A 15,990-nucleotide genomic window follows, 5' to 3' on the forward strand; every position below is an offset into this window, starting at 1 on the left:
TGCTCCAGCAGAATTCTGCTCTGAAATCCTTTTTGCAAAAATAGATTTTTTTATATTTAATTTTAAAATCTGACATGGGGCTAGATATATTGTCAGTTTCCCAGCTGTCCCCAGTCATGTGACTTTTGCTCTGATAAACTTCAGTCACTCTAAAGGGCAGAAACACATGGTCAAAATTCAGGGAGGAAAAGTTCAAAATTCGGGGTCAAAAGTCGTCAGAATTTGCCTCACGAGGAAACTTCGGGACGACTTCGGAAAACAAAGTGCTCTGATTGCCATCCTGCCGGCGATTTTCATTCTAGCTGGCGGAAAGGCAGTTCAGGGGGAGATTAGTCGCTCTGAAGAAGAGGAGTTTTGATGTCGGACGACTAATCTCCCAGAATCTAACTGTGTGTTTCTGCCCTTACTGCTGTACTGCAAATTGGAGTGATATCACCCCCCCCAGCAGCCAAACAAAAGAACAATGGGAAGGTAACCAGATAACAGCTCCCTAACACAAGATAACAGCTGCCTGGTAGATCTAAGAACAGCACTCAATAGTAAAATCCAAGTCCCACTGCGACACATTCAGTTAAATTAAGTAGGAGAAACAACAGCCTGCCAAAAAGCAGTTCCATCCTAAAGTGCTGGCTCTTTCTGAAAGCACATGACCAAGTAAAATGACCTGAGATGGCTGCCTGCACACCAATATTACAACTAAAAAAAAATACAGTTGCTGGTTCAGGAATGAAATTTTATATTGTAGAGTGAATTATTTGCAGCGTAAACAGTGTAATTTAGAAATAAAAACGACATAAAAATCATGACAGAATTCCTTTAAATATGAGTGCAGCACTGCCTATGTACGCCGTCATTCAGATGCACAAGTTAGGGAGTGCCAACAAGCACAAGCCACAATGGATCCCTGTACTTAAAATAGTAAGGACAAGGCTGCCTTGTGTCATCTGTCATGGAGTTCTACACCTACTGCTGGAATTCCAATCTGGAGTCAAAAGTAAAAACTATTTTTTTCCCTCAAACTGTGAGGCCTGATTCATTGTGAAGTTCACTTTCAATTATGGTGAGTGACTAGATTATGATGGACGCATTAACACCAAAACATGAAAGTGTTTTAAAGGAATGAAAATACAGGTATGGGATCCGGTATCCCAGAAAGCTACAAATTATGGATGGCCTGTCTACCATAGACTCCATTTTATCGAAATAATGAACATTTTAAAAAACTATTTCCTATTTCTCTGTACTAATAAAACAGTACATTGTACTTGATCCCAACTAAGATATAATTAATCCTTATTGGAAGCAAAACCAGCCTATTGGGTTTATTTAATGTTTAGATGATTTTCTAGTAGACTTAAGGGATGAAGATCCAATTACAGAAAGATACGTTATCTGAACCCCAGGTCCTGAGCATTCTGAATAACAGGTTCTATACCTGTATAATGTACTGTTTCCCTGCACTGATAAAAATGGTGTATACGCTTCAGAAACTCTACTATTGTTTATATGAACAAGCTGTTGTGTAGCCATGGGGGCAGCCATTCAAGCACAGGATACACAGTAGATAACAGATAAGTGCTACTATAGTTTATGTAAACAAGCTACTGTGTAGCCATGGGGGCAGCCATTCAAGCACAGGATACACAGTATATAACAGATAAGTGCTACTATAGTTTATATAAACAAGCTGCTGTGTAGCCATGGGGGTAGCCATTCAAGCACAGGATACACAGTAGATAGCAGATAAGTAATACTATAGTTTATATAAACAAGCTGCTGTGTAGCCATGGGGGCAGCCATTCAAGCACAGGATACACAGTAGATAACAGATAAGTAATACTATAGTTTATATAAACAAGCTGCTGTGTAGCCATGGGGGCAGCCATTCAAAGCTGAAAAGGGAGAAAAGCCGGATAACAGATTAGCTCTGTAGTATACAATAGGATTCTTCACAACTTATCTGTTATCTACTGTGTATCCTGTGCTTGAATGACTATAACAATAGTAGTGATTCTGAAGAAAATACACCGTATACACCAGTGCAGGGCAATGGAACATTATATTGTCATTCCTTTCCTTTTTTGGTGTTACTGTTGTACAGGTGTACATGGGTTTCTGGTGAGGCAATGCATGTACCTGTAACAACTGCATATATCACCCTAATTGTAACTTCAGAAGCAGTGGCATACATGGGTTTGAAGTATTGTCCCTGGGGGGAAAGCTGCAGAACCGCTGCACTATGAGCCTCTGCCATTTCTTTTGGATAAGGGAGTTTCCTTCTGTTGACTCTTCCAGCAAGGAAGTTCAATTAACCTGACCAGCCATTGGAGGACAATTCAATGTCTGCTTCTAGATCAGTGATCCCCAACCAGTAGCTCATGAGCAACATGTTACTCGCAAAGCCAATTAATTAATTAATTAAAGCCCAGTCACCTCAAAGTAGGTGCTTATTTTTGCATTCCTGGCTTGTAGGCAACGTTTAGGTGCATGAAAACCATGTGTGCTTCCAAACAGAGCCTCCTGTTGGTTTCTAGTCCACACTGAAGCTACCAATAGTCAATCAGAGACCATATTTGGCATCCACAGGAACATGTATACTTGTGTTACAGGTGCAGTTGAAGTTATTAAATAGAAGTTGCTGGGTCCAACAGCAAATAAGTTTTAGTGCCTCCAAAATTTCAAGAATTTGCTTTGCCAATATAGTTATATTGAAATTACTCATTAATTTGTGCCTAATAGGGCCCTCTACCCTCTTGAACCACTTGCAGATACAATGTCTGCTTCCTCTATAGTTCCCAGAATTAGTTGCACTACTCCCAATTCCAAGCTCTTTTACTTGAAGCTCCTCCTGCTACAGTGTTGTCCTTGTGTGCTAAACTAGATGAACACGACTACAATCTGTTATCCACTATCAGAATTTGGTTGCATTAATGGTTTTGCCCGTCCCCATTACATCCTTCCTCCATACACATAATTTATAGTGTAGTATGTTTCACATTTCTTTATATCACCCAGTGATCACTATAAATTATTTGTTTTCCTTCCTTTATTATCCTTTTTATCTTCCATATATGTGACTCCACACCATCAATTGATCCCTGTTGAGACCAACTTTGGGAGTCTGGAAGCAAAGTGGGGAGCGCCATTGAAATAAAAAATTAACTGTTTTGGACTTGGTGCACAACAAGGGAATGGAGTGGGATATACAGTATCTATATCAACATCTGGTAATTTTCACTGGTATTGTTTTGTAAACTTTACAGGAGTCATCATTTTTAAAAAAAAAAAACTTTATTATGAGCTATGGTTGACCCTGGGCAAATATGGACCTCAAACATGGGCTTGGAATGGAAAGTATGAAAAACTCTATATAGTACAGTAAACTGAACTGATTAAAAATGGTTTGTGAGATTTGTGAAAAAAATTGCATTTCTTAAAGCTCGCTGAGCGCAAAAAAAGCACATATAGTTTGTTTAAATTAATTTTTTATGCAGCTAAGTGCATTTTTTCCGTACAACCCTCTATTCTATTGATACAGTAGCTGAATGTGCGTCTAGCACAAGAAAATGCTGCGTCTAAACAAACGCACTGAAACGCAAATGGAGTAAATCGAAACCCGGAACGCTCAGGAGTACAGGCAGACAGAATATTATGGAATCAATTGGCGAATGAGTTTATACTGTATGTGCTCAAACCTATGTTTAATTGCACTGGGTAAATAGATAGGCTGCAAAATAAAATCATTTTCAATATAGTAAGTTAGCTAAAAATGTAATGTATAAAGACTGGAGTGACTGGATGTGTAACATAACAGAACACTACTTCCAGCTTTGCAACTCTCTTGCTTTCCACTGATTGGTTACCAGACAGTAGGGATGTAGCGAACGTCGGAAAAAAAGTTCGCGAACATATTCGCGAACTTGCGCAAAAATGCGAGCGGTTCGCGAACGGTTCGCGAACCCCATAGACTTCAATGGGAAGGCGAACTTTAACATCTAGAAAAGACATTTCTGGCCAGAAAAATGATTTTAAAGTTGTTTAAAGGGTGCAACGACCTGGACAGTGGCATGCCAGAGGGGGATCAAGGGCAAAAATGTATCTGAAAAATCTGCCTGTGTGTGCTTGGAAGAGATAGTGTAGGGGGAGAGCTGTTAGTGATTTCAGGGACAGATGATAGTAAGTTTGCTGGCTAGTAATCTGCTTGATACTGCTCTGTATTGGAGGGACAGAAGTATGCAGGGATTTGAGGGACATTTTAGCTTAGGTAGCTTTGCTGGCTAGTAATCTACTGTTCTCTTTAAACAACTGCCATACGTTGACCTTGTAGGCATTGTTTGCCCAGTTTTTTTGGACGCAGCCACTGAAGCACAGTTGCCAGAAAAAATATGCCATATAAATGCTGAAAATAGTCATTTTTCGCCATACGTTGACCTTGTAGACATTGTTTGCCCAGTTTTTTTGGACGCAGCCACTGAAGCACAGTTGCCAGAAAAAATATGCCATATAAATGCTGAAAATAGTAATTTTTCGCCATACGTTGACCTTGTAGACATTGTTTGCCCAGTTTTTTTGGTTGCAGCCACTGAAGCACAGTTGCCAGAAAAAATATGCCACATAAATGCTGAAAATAGTCATTTTTTGCCATATACGTTGAGTCAACGTATGGCAAAAAATGACTATTTTCAGCATTTATATGGCATATTTTTTCTGGCCTCTGTGCTTCAGTGGCTGTGGCCAAAAAAACTGGGCAAACAATGCCTACAAGGTCAACGTATACACTACTACAGCGGTGGATACGGATTACGTAAAATATATGAATGCTGCTTGAAAAAAAGTAACTCAAGTGGTTTTTCTAGAGACGATAATATTATCAATATTTAGACAAAATGTGAACAAGCTCACACAGCTCGATGGCGGGTTGAAGAAAACAGTGTGCAAATAATGCCTACAAGGTCAACGTATACACTACTACAGCGGTGGATACGGATTACGTAAAATATATGAATGCTGCTTGAAAAAAAGTAACTCAAGTGGTTTTTCTAGAGACGATAATATTATCAATATTTAGACAAAATGTGAACAAGGTCACACAGCTCGATGGCGGGTTGAAGAAAACAGTGTGCAAATAATGCCTACAAGGCCAACGTATACACTACTACAGCGGTGGATACGGATTACGTAAAATATATTATGGCTGCTTGAAAAAAGTGACTCCGGTGTTTTTTCTGGAGACGGTAATATTATGGATATTTAGACAGAATGGGAACAAGGTCACACAGCTCGATGGCGGGTTGAAGAAAACAGTGTGCAAATAATGCCTACAAGGCCAACGTATACACTACTACAGCGGTGGATACGGATTACGTAAAATATATTATGGCTGCTTGAAAAAAGTGACTCCGGTGTTTTTTCTGGAGACGGTAATATTATGGATATTTAGACAGAATGGGAACAAGGTCACACAGCTCGATGGCGGGTTGAAGAAAACAGTGTGCAAATAATGCCTACAGGGCAAATAATGCCTAAAAGGTCAACTTATACACTACTACAGCGGTAGTAAAATAAAAAAAAGTAAAATAAAAAAAAAATGAATATTAAAAAAAAAAAATTAAAGTTGGTGCTGCTGAACTACTAGGAGCAGCAGATTAGCACACCAGTCCCACTCCCCAACACTGCTAGACTAATAGCACTGGGCTCTTATAGTAGTAGTAGTAGTAGTAGTAGTAAAACAACAAAAAAATAAATAAAAGCAGTCCTTACAAGGACTACTGTTATTGCAGCAGTCAGCAGATGAGATCAGAAGCAGGACAGCTGCCCACTGCAGCTACATACAGAGCACTGCAGTAGAAGGTAGATTACTAGCCAGCAAAGCTACCTAAGCTAAAATGTCCCTCAAACCCCTGCAGACTTCTGTCCCTCCAATAACAGAGCAGTATCAAAACGATTACTAGCCAGCAAACTTTCAACTGTCCCTGAAATCACTAACAGGCAGCAGCTCTCTCCCTACACTATCTCTTCAGCACACACAGGCAGAGTGAAAAAACGCTGCAGGGCTTCGGTTTTTATAGGGAAGGGGAGTGGTCCAGGGGAGAGCTTCCTGATTGGCTGCCATGTACCTGCTGGTCTGGGGTGAGAGGGCAAAAAAAAGCGCCAACAATGGCGAACCCAAAATGGCGAACGTCGCGCGACGTTCGCGAACTTCCGGCGAGCGCGAACACCCGATGTTCGCGCGAACAAGTTCGCCGGCGAACAGTTCGCGACATCTCTACCAGACAGTAATCAATCAGTGACTTGACGGGGGCACATGGGTAACTGTTGCTTTTGAATCTGAGCTGAATGCTGAGGATCAATTACAAACTCACTGAACAGTTATTATGTCCCATGTGGCCCCCCTTCAAGTAGCTGACTAACTCAGAGTTAGAGAGCTGAAAAGCAGGAAGTAGTGTTCTGGCTATTATGTTACACATCCAGTCACTCCAGCCTTTATACATTACATTTTTGACTAACTAACTATGTTAGAAACATTTTTTTATTTTGCACAGACTATCTATTTAGCCAGTTTTTATTTTTAAATAATGCAGTAAAACCTGCCCTTGTGTAAGAGCCCTAAATGACAGTCATAGCAGTCCTTGGATGAGCAGCTCTATGCTAACTGTAATATCACAGGGTCAGGGCTGGTGTAACAGGAGAGGGGGCACTAGCACTTCAAATTAGAGTCCTGCGCAGAACCAATTTATGAGACCCGGACAGGACCCGAACCCGCAGCCCGCAAACCCGAACCGCAACCCGCATATTCACCCACTTGGATCCGCTACCCGACCTGCAACTGCCTTATCCGCATCCCGATCCACAACCCGCCGACGGGAAGTGCTGTTGCTGCAAACCGCAAGTGACAACATCAAAATGTTTTGAAGACCTCCAGCTGTTGTTGAATTACTACTTACTAGGGATGCACCGAATTCAGGATTCGGATTCGGCTGAATCGTTCTGTCTGTGCGAACCGAATCCTAATTTACATATGCAAATTAGGACGAGGATGGATTTTTAGTCACAAAACAAGGAAGAAGAAATGTTTCCCCCCCTAATTTGCATATGCAAATTAGGATTTGGTTCGGTATTCGGCCAAATCTTTTGCAAAGGATTCGGGGGTTCGGCTGAATCCAAAATAGTGGATTCGGTGAACCCCGCCAATCATTAAACAAACTTTTCCTTCCCAGCTCCCACCCTGTTTCACTTGAACTTTACTGGAACTTGAGATACATTTTTTTTTTTCCTTTTCAGCTTGTAGCCCAGGCGTGAAACCCCAACTCCCAGCAAGCGGTCAGTAGGATTATGGGAGTTGTTGCACAACAATGCTGTGAAGTGCAGCTCGAAAACAGTTGCAAATGCACAGGTTGGCCCTATGTAACGTTTCATATTGTTTGAGCTGAGCATACACAGTGCTGCAAAATATGTGTTGATAATAATATCCTATGGCAGCACCTGCAGCTCTCTGTGTCTGATAAGCAGAAGGTTAAATAACAGCTGAGCTCCAGAACAGCCACACACTCCCATGCTCAGAAGCAGCAGCACAGAGACCTCTGACTCAGCTCTGCAATGAAAAGACACCCAGGCATCAGATTTCCCCCAGCCCACTCCATTTGCACAGCAGCCAAGGAAGGTGCAAGACCTCATGCATATGCAAAGTAGCAAGTTGTTGTTTTTTTACAGGGCACATTCCAGTAAATCCCCTGTGATTGGCATTTGGTCACATGGACAGGGATCCTCATCTGGACATGGAAGTTGCATTGAAATAACTCTGATCCCCTTGGCATGTACCATCTCCTTTTTTTTATATATATATATACATAGATTTAACTTTGTGTAGAGAAATGAGCTGATCACTAGCACTTCCCAAGGCTTAAAGAGGAGGAGGAGCATCAGAAGTCATTGGCACAGCCATCTTGTTTGTGGGCAGCATGGTATCATTCTGCCAGTCATAGAGACAGCCCAAAGACGCCTCCCACCCCTTTTTTGATGAGTATCTTTAACCCCTATTTACTGAAGGGCTCTTTCATATTTGAAGGTAGGTTCTTACTGCCATCCTCCCTGCAAAATGTCAATTTAGCCAAGAAGGCTAGTGTTTGGATAAGTTGAGTCTCCTATGACATCATTGGCATCTGATTAATAACGTGGAGGTGTGAAGATCCCTCTCCTGCAGCTTAACAAGTGACATCGCTGGTTCCCTCCCGGGTACGGCCGATTGCAGAGGAACGAGGTGGCCGCTGGGGGAGAGCAAGGAAGGTGACAGTTTGGATTTCACAGGAAGGCAGACTGTTTGTATGATAGGAATATAAAATGGCACACTGCCTTTTTTTTTTTTTATTTCTCCAGGCTGCAGAAGGTGGGGGGTAGTTGAGGAGGAGGTTGGGGGGGGGAATAGTGCAGATTGGAGGGACACTGCCCTCCCATCCAATCACAACACGCCTATTTGCCATTGCAAAGTTGTTAACCCTGGAGTCTTCTGGCTTCCTCTGCTTCTTAATCTTCTTTGGGGTTTTTTTTTTTTTTTCTGTCTTCTTACAAAGCTTGAAGATTAAGGAAGAAGAGGAGAGCAGTCCTGTGTGTGTGTTTTAGTGGAGGGGGGGGGGCAGGAGAAAGTAGCACTTCTTTTTTGCCTTTTCCATTACAAGATGTTTGGAGAGACAGCAGCTGCCTGGAGACTGTGTGCCACCAACATGCCGCTTATATTGTTCCCTCTGGACTGGCAACCTCCCTGCCTGCTGGAAAGGTGAGTTTACTAGTAGACATCCATTTCTTTTAAATTCCTATTAAAAGTGCTGTAAAAGTCCTCTGCCTTCTTCCTCCATTCCATTATTCTGACAATGCACATTTTTCGGTATCTTGTTTTAAAAAAATATACATATTTGTATTTGACTGTTTTCTAATTGTGTATGTTGTTGTTTTTAATCCCCCACCCCCATATATTTTTATTTAATACAAATAAGTGTTTTGTGTCCCTGGAGGTGGTGCAAGTGCTTCCTCTGTGCCATATTGTTCTCTGCTGATATATTTTCCCTCTGACCCCCCACTACATACAAGAGACTATTCCTTGTAACATGTTTACAAATAAAAGCAGTAACATTGTTTCCACCTCGCCTGGTGATATCGATTGCGGATCGCTTAGAAATTAATGATCACTGGGTTTTAGATAAAGGGGGGGGGCTCATTAGTGGAACGATCTGAAGTGGCTTATTAGCTAGAGACTGGCACTGGAGGGGTTTCTTTTATCTCATTAAGTTATGGCTGGTAGTGGTTCTTTTTTATTTCTTCTGGAGAGATCCACTGAGCTGTATGGTGGCTGAGTAAGTATTTAATTCAGGTGGAAATACAGAAATCTATAGTGAGGTTTTAATTTTTTTTATCTGTATTTTTGCACACGGTGGGAGTTTCTCTCTCTCCCTACATTGATGTGTGTTGGTGGCGCTGTGGTTCTCTTAAACAATTTAATATGTCAGTTTCACTAAGAGAAAGGGGGGAGATAGAGGTGGGGCAAGACTTGATCTTGTCGTTTCATGTGTGTGCCTTGTATAGTGTGTGTGTGTGTGTATGTGTAGTTTGTGTGTTTCAGTTCATGGGCAGAGGGAACAGTGCAGTGAACTGCAGGGCAGTTTGTCTGACATTTTCTCTCTCTCTCTCTGTTCATTCTCCATTTGTTTTCCAACAATGGCAGCCAGCTTCTGTCTCTTCCAGGCTGATCCATTTTCTCTGCTGAATTATAAAAGCACATTATGATGTTAACCCTGTATAATGCATTAGGATTCAGAGCTGGGGGGGTCGTATTCCGACTGTATCTAGGGAAAGTCTTTGAGCAATCTATAGGGAAATGCTATCCAGAGGCAGAGAAGGCTGAGCTGCTGCCCCTCCCCCCAAAAAAGTTGCTAAGGGCTTTAAAGAAGGCTAAAAGCACTAAAGATATCTTCTTTTGATTTTTAATATAACTCGGTTATTATAATTAAAAAATTGCCAGTGTTACAATGAGATTCAGTTACACAAATAAAAATGTTGATGACGTTGTCTTGTTATTGGAATGTTCTAGCATTTAAGGCTCTAGCAGGACATGAAACAGTTAATCCTTTGTGTTGCCTTTCCAATGCCTGTCTGGGGGTGAATATTCACAAAGAATGTGGCACAGACACCCAGACTAACAAATGACCACAGGGCCAGATTCTGTGAATAGACAACATGGGGTTGAAACTGCTACAGGTATGGGACCTGTTATGCAGAATGTTTAGGACCTGTTATCTAGAATGTTTGGGACCTGGGGTTTTCTGGATAAGGATCTGTGATTTGGATCTCCATACCTTAAGGGTAGAACTCCATGGGCGAATTTCGTTTCGATACTGTCTGTTTTGACGCGCTAAGACTAATCACAGGCATCATGTCGGATGCGCCAAATCTAAGGTATTTAATAGGAATATCGGATGTTGTTGCTGCGTGCATCCGACACAACACGACTGTCGGATGAAGACGCAACATGCAGCATTCGCATCTGACAATCGTGTAGGATGCACGTAGCGACAACATCCGACATTCCTATTACATACCTTAGATTCGGTGCATCCATCATGACGCCAGCAATTACTCTCATTGCGGTAGAACGGACGGTATCGCATTGAAAGTCGCCCGTGGAGTTCTACCCTAAGGGCACGGGCACATTAGTGGAGATTTAGTCACCTGGCGACTAATCATCCTCTTCTTCGATGCGGCAATCTCCCCGAACTGCTTTTCACCTGCTAAAATGAAAAATCGCCTGCGGCAATTCACTGGCGGCGCTTCAATTTCTGAAGTCGCCTGAAGTTTCCTCATGAGGCAACATTGGGCGACTACGGAAATCTAAGCGCTGCAAGTGCCATTGCGCTGGCGTTTTCTCATTATAGCAGGCGGAAGGTAGTTCGGGGGGATTGTCGTCTCGAAGAAGAGGCGATTAGTCACCAGGCGACTAAATCTCCCAGAATCTGCCTGTGTGCCCCTGCACAGGATAGGATTGTTTTGTGTCTAATAAAGATCTTAATTGGGATCAAGAACTGGCACCTGCAGATCAGCTTTGGACTGTCATAGGGAGTAAATTTCAGAATACAAAGTCTCCAGGTCTAAATTTTAGATGAGCCATCCGATAAAAAGGTTCTGGTGTATTGTGAATGATAATATTGTCCATTTGGCTTTTTGATATATGTTACATGTTTTATGTAGCAAAGGACCCACTAAATATAAAATACAATTAGGAAATATATATATATATATATATATATATATATATATATATATATATATATATATAATATTGTAATATTCCCAAATGTATCTGTTCCATTTCCAACCTTGACAAAAGTTACATTGTATAACATTATTTGTAATTATCAAGCTATTGTCCTTTGTTATCTGACATGTCCTTCAGTTGGCTCAGTAAAATATCAGGTCTTTTGCAGGGGCCACTGCTTGTGGCCAGATATAGCAGAAGCTGTAAATCCTGTACAGTGTAGCAGTGATATTAAACTTTGTATTTGTGTTGCTTAAAAGAGAAACAAACCCCTTATTAAAAAAAAAAATCCTACCCCACCCCACATAGACCCCCAGCCCAGCTGCTACCTAGGGCAAATGCACCTAACTTTTTTCTTACCCCTCGGTGCAGATTCAGGGATCAGAGTTCACGGCAGCCATCTTCCAGGTCTTCGGTAATCTGACGAGACCGGTGTGGCATCACAATTACCCGACAACTGTGCGTGTGCCGAAACTGACGGAAAATGCAGGAGCGCCAGAAGAAGACCTGAAGACCTGGAAGATGGCTGCCGTGAACTCCGATCCCTGAATCTGCACCGAGGGGTAAGTAAAAAGCTTGGGGCATTTGCCCGGGGTAGCAGCTAGGCTGGGGGGTGTAGAGAGATGGGTCTGTGTGTGGTAGGGTTTTTTTTTTTACAAGGGGTTTGTTTCTCCTTTTAAAGGTCTGAAGGTGTTTTGGAGGACACTTCTTAAAGGAGACATTTTACGTAAAAAAACAAGAAGGTACCAGTGCATTAAACTCTTTTAGATATATACATTGTGTTTCTGGTTACTTTATTGTAAAGTCCTGCAAAAACCCTACTAATCCCGGCCCTGCCCATCTGTTCCACTTCCTGCTGCCTCCTTTCTCAGGCTGTGCAGGGGAGCCGGCGGCACTCAGCACAGTAGGATAAGAACCAATAAGCAGCTAGGCTGACCTGATAGAGAACTGAAGCCTATCTTTGCTTGTGTGAATGCAGCACAGTGATTGGCTGTCCCCCTCCTACTGTGCTTCTGGCAGGGACTGTTAGGACACCCACACCCCTCATTTGAAACACAGACAGGGACCAGTGAACATCTATAGGGAGCACATTTATTATTCATAATTGCCTACAAAATGAGGGTTTTTTCGTTTATCCTATATGTCTCCTTTAATATGACGTGTGGCCCAACAAAGTCTATTTATCCAAGCCCCTCACATCTACATCTGTTTTACATGTTCCAGTATGTCCATGTTTTGTCTTCTGCTTTTCCCAAAAAAAGCCTTAGGGCCTTTACACACATCTGTTATTGCATCTCCCTGCAGTTGGAGAAGTCTGCGGACGGAATGCTGCCCCCTGGCTGCAACTTCACTGGGAAGAAGATTATGACATTGAGAAGGAAAGTCGTTTAGTACTTGGGGATGCCATGTGTTAGGCACCAAAAACTGCACCGGCCCGGGGTTATACCAGTGAGCACCACAAATCTCTTCTGACTTCTTCTTTCTTCACACGGCTGCGCATGTACATTAGAGTGAAAAGCCGAACTTTAACTAAATGTCGGCTTTTTCATTCTACTGCACATGGGTCTCCCCCGGGAAATTTGAAGCAAGAAGAAGCCTGAAATGGATCACCCCGTGGTGCTCACTGGAATAACCCCGGGCCGGTGCAGTTTTCTGCTGATAGGAGCACCGGCTCGGGGTTTCAGGTAAGTAAATACATTCACTTGGGGTGCCTAACATTTGGCTTCCCCAAGTGCTAAACGACTTTCCTTCTCCTTTAAATCTCCACCCAGTAAAGATGATCTCATAGGAACGGATGGTGGTTAGAGGGTGGTACGAGCAGCCAGGGGTATTTGTGGGTGCATGCAGATGGGTGGCCTAGAGGTGCACAATTTTTTATGTCAATTAAAAAAACGGCCCTGCTCATTGAGGTGAAGCCAGGTGGATTGTAACACAGGAATAAACAACCGAGTGTAAGGGCCCTAACTGACAATGTTGGGGGTACTTACTTATATTTAATGGGATGAGCACAAGACATAGGTTTTCCAGATTCTCTTGCAATATGAATGGAACATCCTATTTTTATAGGCCAACTGTTAAGTTGGCAGGGTTAGAGCCAGTCTTTGGCCAACTAAAACATTAGAAAGGTAGATTTCAAAATGCGTGAAATGTGTATTTGCTACAGGCTCTTGGGTTCTCTTGTTTTGAAGTATAGCAGATATAGTTAAATTAATATGGAGAATGGAGAGCATTATTAACTGCACACGCTTGTTACTGGGGAAATCAGCTCTGTGTGGTACATCAGTGAGTGTCTCCGTAATCCTGATTCCTTCGAGCAGGTTTTGCTACTGTCTTGCAGTGCTTGAATACTGAGAGCTGCTGTCAGAATACAAGGTGGCCCTCACTTGTCTGTGATTTAGGCTGTGACTCTTAAGTGGTGCTTGTTGATGCAGTGACAATCCTAAGTACTGATACAGTATCTGCTTATTAGAAAGGCAGCACATGGCATGATTATACTTATGTAGACAGGTTTGGAATGGAGGGTAGAGTCCCTGCATGGAACAATTTGTTAAACCCGAACCGCAACCCACATACTTACCCGCTTGGACCCACTACCCGACCCGCACGTACCTTATCCACAACCCAATCCGCGACCCGCTGACCATCAAGAAACAGGAAGTGGTCATTGTAAACTGGAAGTGACATCATTATAAGTTGGCGTGATCAGAAAAACTGGAGTAAAACAGGTAGTGCTGTCATTGTAAACCGGAAGTGACATCATTATAAGTTGGCGTGATCAGAAAAAAATGAGAAGATCTGCATCCCGACCCGTGACCCGCAAACCCGGAGAACTGCCAACCGGCGTCTATAGTTTTAGTTTTCCTTTTACTGGCATCCCTGTAACATTAGCATTAAAAGGACGCATTCTGGAAGAAAGTGAGCGCTTTCATTGGGATTTCATAGATACTTCTATTTCCTGGTGCTCATAGCGATGTGTCTAATTCCTTCCTTTAAAACAGCAGTACTGTCATGCTTTATGGTTCAGAAAGATTAAAGTCTTTGAATTGCCCACATGAAAAAACTCCCTGTGTGCAGGTCAGAATAAATTTAAAGGGGTCTGTTTATTATACTGTGTAAAAAAAAAAAAATGTGCTGGAAAAACAGTGTAAAAAGCTGTATAAAATAAATGGCGAATAGATCAAGGTGTGTTCCATTTTACGCCATGTTGAAAGCCAGATTTCCGCCTTTATTTTACACTGCTTCAGAGCTGTGTAAGAAAGTTCCATCAGCCTCAAAATTTGTCAGGACACCCACAGCTTAGAGGCAACGTTGTTGGGCATTTTATCTGCCCGTGTATGGGGACCTCTGATGGGCCATCGACTTATCTGACATCAGCAGATGTCGTTTGGGAAGGTTGTTTTTTTCCGTCGGATTGGGGACCAAATTTGCTAGTTGATGCAGTCTTTGCTTCGAACGCTTGTATATTCGCCATTGCAATCATTGTTTGGCCCTGCGGCCAACGATCAGATTAAAGTCTATGATCCACCTTAGGTGGACATATAGGAGAAAGAGCCACTTGTTTGGCAACCTCACCAAAGCTGATCTTATAGAGTATTGCCACCGTTACAGGAAATATACTCCAGTAGGGAGCACCATTACTCCACTAAACATTAAAGGGGATTATTCCTTATCTTTCAATTCAGTTCCTCGTCTATATATATTCCAGTCTCTTATGTAAGCCACTGCTTGTTTGCTATGGTAAACAAGACTGTAGCAACCACATAGCTGCTGAAGTTCCAAATTGGAAAGATGCTGAATACAAAGCTAAATAACTTTTAGCTGAAAAGCAACTGAACTGAAAAAAAAGTGTTTGAAGTTGAACAACCCCTTTAAAGAAACAGAAATATAAAGCAATTTAAAATTCCTTCTGCAACAACAAAAAAATTGAACTGAAAACTTATGGCGATGCCCCTGTCCGTTTTGCATCTTTATTTAATAACCCCACCGAGACTTTTTTTTCTGATGACCCCATCAGTACCTGGAATTCTTCTTAACTTCTGTAAAGGTAAAGTTTTATACAGAAAGGTATTTCCCTGTTCAGTCCTTTGCCAAGATTTGAAAACTTTTTTTAGGGACACTTTTCTGTTGGGTCAGTGAGTCTCCCAAAGACAAATGGCAGGACAGTTTTGGTGTGCCTGCACCCTTAAAGAGACCATACACTATAAAATCTGCATGACTGGCAAGCTTGGATCTTTCTCCGAAGTTCCTACCTATGGAATCAGGCTTTAAGGGATTGTTCATCTTTAAACTTTTAGTATGATGTAGAGAATAATATTCTGGAACAATTTGCAACTGGTTTTCATTTTTAATTATCTGTGGCTTTTGAGTTATTTAGCTTTTTATCCAACAGCTCTCCAAATTGCTATTTCAGCAATCTGGTTGCTGGGTCCAAATTCCCCTAGCAACCATGCATTGATTTGAATAAGAGACTGTAATATGAATAGGAGAGGCCTGAATATAAAGATAGGTAATAAAAAGTAGCAATTACAATATATTTGTAGCCTTACAGAGCATTTGTTTTTTAGATGGGTCAGTGACCCCCCCCTTTCAGTGGCGTAACTACCGGGGGAGCAGGGGGTGCGATTGGGCCAGGGCCCGCACCCCCTCAGGGCCCCCCGGCAGCTCGCTCGCCACTGACTCCTGCGGAATTG

The 15,990-nt window shown here is 42.1% G+C and overlaps 1 protein-coding gene across 1 annotated transcript in view; it reads left to right on the forward strand.

The window, feature by feature from the left end:
- The first annotated feature begins 8,493 nt into the window (after positions 1-8,493).
- The window catches only part of LOC108719842 (enhancer of polycomb homolog 1), a 52,967-nt gene continuing 45,470 nt past the window's right edge, over positions 8,494-15,990 (forward strand). The window contains exon 1 of the mRNA XM_018269057.2: positions 8,494-8,770. The gene's annotated coding sequence lies outside the window, so the exon portion shown is untranslated. The remainder of the gene's footprint in view (positions 8,771-15,990) is intronic.

Source organism: Xenopus laevis, chromosome 6S (genome assembly GCF_017654675.1).
Source record: "Xenopus laevis strain J_2021 chromosome 6S, Xenopus_laevis_v10.1, whole genome shotgun sequence".
NCBI classification, from domain to species: domain Eukaryota; kingdom Metazoa; phylum Chordata; class Amphibia; order Anura; family Pipidae; genus Xenopus; species Xenopus laevis.